Source organism: Magnolia sinica, chromosome 7 (genome assembly GCF_029962835.1).
Source record: "Magnolia sinica isolate HGM2019 chromosome 7, MsV1, whole genome shotgun sequence".
NCBI classification, from domain to species: Eukaryota; Viridiplantae; Streptophyta; class Magnoliopsida; order Magnoliales; family Magnoliaceae; genus Magnolia; species Magnolia sinica.
The window spans coordinates 18,536,248-18,542,368 of NC_080579.1; the positions used below are offsets into that span (position 1 = coordinate 18,536,248).

General features: G+C 37.2%; 1 non-coding gene across 1 annotated transcript; it reads left to right on the forward strand.

Annotated features, from left to right (window-relative positions):
* Window positions 1-905: 905 nt before the first annotated feature.
* LOC131252411 (small nucleolar RNA R71) lies at window positions 906-1,012 on the forward strand. Its single transcript, XR_009174433.1, has one exon. It is a non-coding gene; the product is annotated as a small nucleolar RNA R71 (small nucleolar RNA).
* The last annotated feature ends 5,109 nt before the right edge of the window (window positions 1,013-6,121 follow it).

Genomic DNA, 6,121 nt, shown 5'->3' on the forward strand with positions numbered 1-6,121 from the left:
GAAGTTCCGGTTCTAATTCTTGTGGAACAATGCTAGGTCTATCATTGTTATCCTCTTCCAGGTCCTTAAGCTTTTCAGCCCTAACTGAAATAGTTTTGTCAATGGTCTTTCCACTCCTAAGAGTGGTGATAGATTTAGCTTGCTCTATCTGATCTGAAGAGCTTGGATCACTTATCTCATATTGCAATATAGGATTGGGGAGAGGTTGAACAGGAAGCATCCCCCTTCCCCCAATCATTATGTATAACTCTATCCTTTGAATGGATGATGTAAGTGATCTTATTGCTGATCTGATATCTTGGTTGAATAGCTCTTAGTCTTGAATGTGTTTTAGAACTGGATCCTCTTGAGGTTTCCCTTGATTTCGAATTTGATTGAAGAAACTTTGAGGGGTAGCAGTTTGTCAATTCCTCCAACTGAAGTTTGGATGATTTCTCCAACTAGGATTGTACGTATTAGAGGTGGGTCCATTGAAAGGTCTTTAGTAATTATTTACGGCATTAGATTGCTCAGTCAGTACCTCTTGAAAAGCAGATATAGTTGGACAATTTTCAGTTGTGTGACTGTTACAACCACAAATACCGCAAATAACTTCCTTACCTTTATCCTTCCTTGATTCCATGGCCTCGAATTTCTTTATGAGATTAGCTACTTTAACATTGATATCATCATCCTCTTTTAGCAGGTATACTCTGCCCTTTTCCTTTGATTGAGTGGGCCTAGAAGTGGTATTCAATTTTGGGCATGTGTCCCATGATTGTGTGTTTTCAGCAAGTCTATCCAAGTAATCCCACACATCATCGACATTTTTATTCATAAATTCCCCATTGCACATCGTCTCTACCAATTAGCGCATGGAAGATGTTAGTCCATCATAAAAAAAGTTTGTAAAGTGACACGTTTCAAAACCATATTGTGGGCATGAACTGACAAGATCCTTGAACCTTTCCCAACATTGGAAGAATGTTTCATCCTCCTTTTGGGCGAAGTTCATGATTGATTTTCTAAGGGTATTCGTTTTGTGATATGAAAAAAAAAAATTATGAACTCCCTTGTCATGTCATTCTATGTGCCAATAGATCGAGGAGGTAGTAAATGTAACCACGTCTTAGCTTTCTCTTTCAAAGAAAAGGGAAAGAGTTTCAGCCTAACCGTGTCCTCAAACACGTTAGGAAAGTATAAAGTGGCTATGATTTCATCAAACTCTTTCAAGTGTAGATACATATTTTCATATTTAAGCCTGTAAAATTTTAGAAGGAGTTGGATCACCCTTGGCTTGATATTCATGTGTCCCGTATTTTCTGGAAAAACCATGCATGAGGGCGTGCTCACCCCTGCCTGTTGTAAACAATCTCGTAAAGTATGAGGCAGGGGTGCTTAATGCACCTCATTCTCATCCTGGCTGTCCTCTACCTTAAGTTGGGGTAGAAGAGGTTGGTTTGTAGCCATCACTTTAATTAACTCAGGGGATCTCGAGTGGTGTCTAGTTCTGTGATGGATAGTTAACCCCTCAACCAATCCTCCTTTAGTAAAAAGATGTCGAGTGTTGTCACAAGCCCACTTGGGTATGAAACACTCACAGCCCTCAATTTAAATTCTAAACCTAAACCTAAGAGGAAGGAAGAAATAGAAATATAGAAAATAAGAGAAAAGAGTTGGAAGGAAGTTACCAATTTAGAAGGCCTAAGCTAGATCCAGTAAAATAAAACAAAACAAGTTAGTTTCTAAAAATAGATAGTCTAAGAAAGAAAGTAAACTATTTTCTAAAAAATGAAGAAATCTAAATAAAACTAAAAATAGAAAGTTTCTAAAAAAAAAATTAGGAAAGCTCTAAGAATAAACAAAAAATCCTAATCTAGAAATAGAAAGTTAGAAAAACTAGAAAATCAGAAAGAGATTAGCAATTTATAAAGTTTGTGTCAAAGTCCTACAAAACAAAAAAATTAGGTTAGTTTCTATAAATCAAATAGAAAAACTTAAATTTAGAAAAACCCTAATCTTAACCTAATTCTAAAACTAGCTAATCTCAGAAAAACGTAACCGTCAGTCCCTGGCAATGACGCCAAAAACTTGTTCACACCCTAAGTATAGGGTTGTGATGTAGTAATAATCTCGGTAAGACCGAGGTCGAATCCACAGGGACTGAACCTTGTACGCAATCTGAAAGTAACCAAAACTAGAACTAGGCGAAGATGAAATCTAAATCGAATGAATATGAGGGAGTAATGGTGAAATATTAATCTAAAACTTATAAAATTCAAAGGTAAGAAACTAGGGTGTCAAGGATCCACTTGTAGAGATCAGGGAAATCTATGTTTGATTCATGAACACAACTAGAATCAGAGTCCTATTTTCATCCAGTTGGAAGATAATCTATTAAAAACCAATCTGAACATCCTTTGATCTAGTTTTTAAGAGGTAAGAAGGATGTAAATTAGAATGGATTCCATCACAAAACCATGCCCATGAGACAAAGTAAACAATAGAATTAAGCCAATCTACAACCAATCTGAGTGATTTATGAATGTTAGGAAGGATTCCATCATCCAACCATGTCCAATGAGTGATGGTGAACAACAGAGCTTCCTAACTTCATAATTATAATGATGAAAAGGAAATACTTAAAGCCATCAAAGATCTATTGTAATTTAAGTCACAACAAACCATTAAAAACTAAAGGCATTCCTTATAATCAAACTAGAATCAAAATCCGTTCATAATCATGAATCAAAGCCGTAGGAATCACCCCGTCATGCTACAAGCTTCACCTCTTAGCCCTAGCTAAGAAGTTTAGCTTGACATGATCGTGCTATAAAACCAAAAAAACATGAAAGGAAAAGAAGAAAAGCAAAGATGAAGGAAGGTAGAAGGAAAAAATGGCCACTTTCTCTTTCTCTTTCTCTTTCTCTTTTTGTTTTTCTCTCCCATGTCCCACCATATCTCTCACATCTATTCTCTCTCTCTTCATAGGTGTGTTGGTTGGCTAGAACAGTTGGAATCGGTGGAGAGCTTATGCACTCTCTTTCGCACATTGCACAGCGAAAGTGCGGAAACAGCCGCATTTGGAACGTGTTTGTGGACGGCCTGACCGTGATTCTGACTTAATGGTTGTGGTCATGGCCACCTTCTATCTCTTCTGGACGGTTCAGATCTTGCATTCGACCCTTGATCATACAATGGCCCACTGAGGCCGGACGTCCGGACGCGCAGGCTTACGCACATGGGTTTGCTGAGATGCTCGATGGGCCCCACAGCGATGTTTTCGGACAAATCCACCTTATTTATTAGATTTTTGGTGAAATTTTAGTCAGAAAAGAGTGGTTTTGGTTGAGTTTTGGTGTGGCCCACTGTATCAACTCACATTGTCATTCAATTTGCGTTTTCCATTGATCTACGTGTGTACATGTGTATGGGGCCGAAAGGAAAACTTTTCGAGGGTCTTGACCACCTCCTGGACCAACTACACGGTCCTGATCATTGGTGTGATGGACGAAGTGGGCCCATTACTCGTCCCAGCGTACGGACGTGCGGACGTTGGTGAAGAAAACAGAAATATCCATTTTCGGTGGGGTTAGTGACCGCTGACCGTTTCCTTTGGGTTCGGTGCGGCGCGGGAGTGCACTAAATGTGCACTCTCACTCCCCCATCTGAGGTCCAATGTGATGTTTATGAGAAATCCTCTCCGTCCATCCGCTTTTTCACCTCATATAAGGGGTTGAAACTAAAATTGAAGTATATACAGATACCAGGAGAGCCCTAAATCAGGATTTTATGGACTAATCTATCATTTGGGCCACTTCCCCAAGGATCCAATGGATGAAATTTATCATTTATGGTTAATTTATGGTCCTCAAGCCATATATGAAGTTTCGAGCCAAACGGATGATGGGAACCCTATGATCTTGCATTTTGGACAATTTTCGGGCTCGTTTAACATGAGTGGCTTGATTTTCTCAAATCTTTGGAGTGTAAATTCTTTGATCTTGGTCCTCTCGAGTCCGTCCCTTGCCTTGGTGCCTTCAAAGCATCAAATCCACGCTTTTAGTACCCTTTTTCAGTCTAAGCTCCTAAATACACCTTGCATCACCAATACGATTAAAATAGGCCGTTAAATAGTATCATGTTCGCAAAATCAAGTAATAACTGGGGTCTAATATGTAATATTTGACCCTCAACACATGAGCCTAAAAATGAAAAAGATTCAAATCTTAGGTGGACCATATTATATGTAACAATGATGATGGAATGCCCAACATTAAAAACTTCTTACATCCCACTGTAATGTTTCTGTAATGTTTATTTTGCCATCCAACCAGTTGATAAGGTCATACAAACATTGATGAGAGGTAAAAAATTGATCAAACACTTTTATGGCTTAAAAGAAGTTTTTAATTGTTAATCACCAATGTTTCCTATAGTATGGTCCACCTTAGACTTGGATTTACTTTATTTTTGGGCTTATGCCCTAAAATGATTTGGAAAAACATATGAACGGTGTGGATATGGATTACATACATTGAGGTGGGACCCATGGTAATAGATGCACTATCTCAGGTAAGGTTGGGGCACACCTAATCTTTTCCCAAACCAGTGACCTGACATGGTGGGATTTTGATTGGCCACATGCTTACTACAGGAAATGGAGCTCAATGGACCCAACAAATTTCAAGCATGTTTTGCGTTGGTCCATCTATGGTAATGACATATAACCCAATCAAATCCCACCACGTTAATTCACCATGGATAGATGTGGTGATCCATATTGGTTCTAATAAAGAGTTAAAGTAGAAAATTGAAATACTATAAAAAAGAAATAGTATAAATTTAATATGAAGAGTTGAGGCACATTATAGTCGTTGTCTTAAAGATAATTTTGTCCCCCACAAGGAAGAACAACGATTCAATAGGTCTTAGCAACTTTAACCCTGAGATAACAACAAATCTCCTCCAAGATGAACGACTCTGATCAAGTGCACACATGATCTCAATTAGACAAACCCAAGTTTCTCTTTTTTGTTTGCTTAGAAGAAAAGATACAAAGAGAAAAATCAGAGAAGAACCAGAAGGAATGAGAAGAAAATTTAAAAATAAAAAATAAAAAAATTATGTATTGCAATGAGAAACAAGATGTCTTTATAAAGAGATAAGAGATAGTCATTGGGGCTCAAAGTATATATGGGTGGCGCATTTGTGACAAGTCGTTGCATACCAGCTCATTAATTATTGTTGTTGCATGACAGCTCTCTGCCCATTTGAGCATGCGTATAATGTCATCTTGTAGAGAAAAATAAAATTGGTTGAGTCAAAGACATCATAACTGTAGTTGAGACCCCCTCCCACATGTGTGAGGGTTCACCTATAACATGCTCTTGGTTTCCAATTAAAAAAAAAAAAAAAAACTAGATGATTCTAATATAAAGGCTTTAATTTCCTAGCTCCTTTCTAATGTGGGATTAAATCCAATACTAGAAAATAAAGCTGATAACCAAAGGCACAAAGAAAAAAAAAGGTAAAAATAATTTTTTTCTATTTTAATATCCATTTTTTCTAACAATCTCCAACAATTTTAAAAATAGAAAAATGATAAAGATAAACGGAGAGAAAACTAACTAATCAAACTAGTGAAATGAAGTGCATTAGCAAAGGTATCTTAAAGATTTGAACCTTGTCTAATATAAATGTATATAGTTTGTCGGATCGTAGTAACATAGAGCTTTGAATTAACCCCCTATAATGATAACCTAAATACATCACATGCATAACATTTCGAAGCAACTTGAATTTCTTAAGTTAGCACGTTACGACCATGTGCTTTATCCCAGTTTCACGAGTACTCTGGAGAATGTCTCAATTCTCATAGGAAGTGACCCACTTCCATACTTTTATAAATGAGTCCATATGAATGTACCTACAACCAGACATCTCAATGCATCACAGTTATTGAACTTATTAAGGACATAGTCCAACCTTCCTTGTTACAGGTCATGTCACTGCTATATCATAGAGTTGAGGTTCTCAATTCATACATATACGGTGCCAATATTAAATTACTCAAATAAACTTAATTGTTACCCATTGAACCTATTTATTAGGATCTCCAGTTATATAAGTTGGGCTCCTA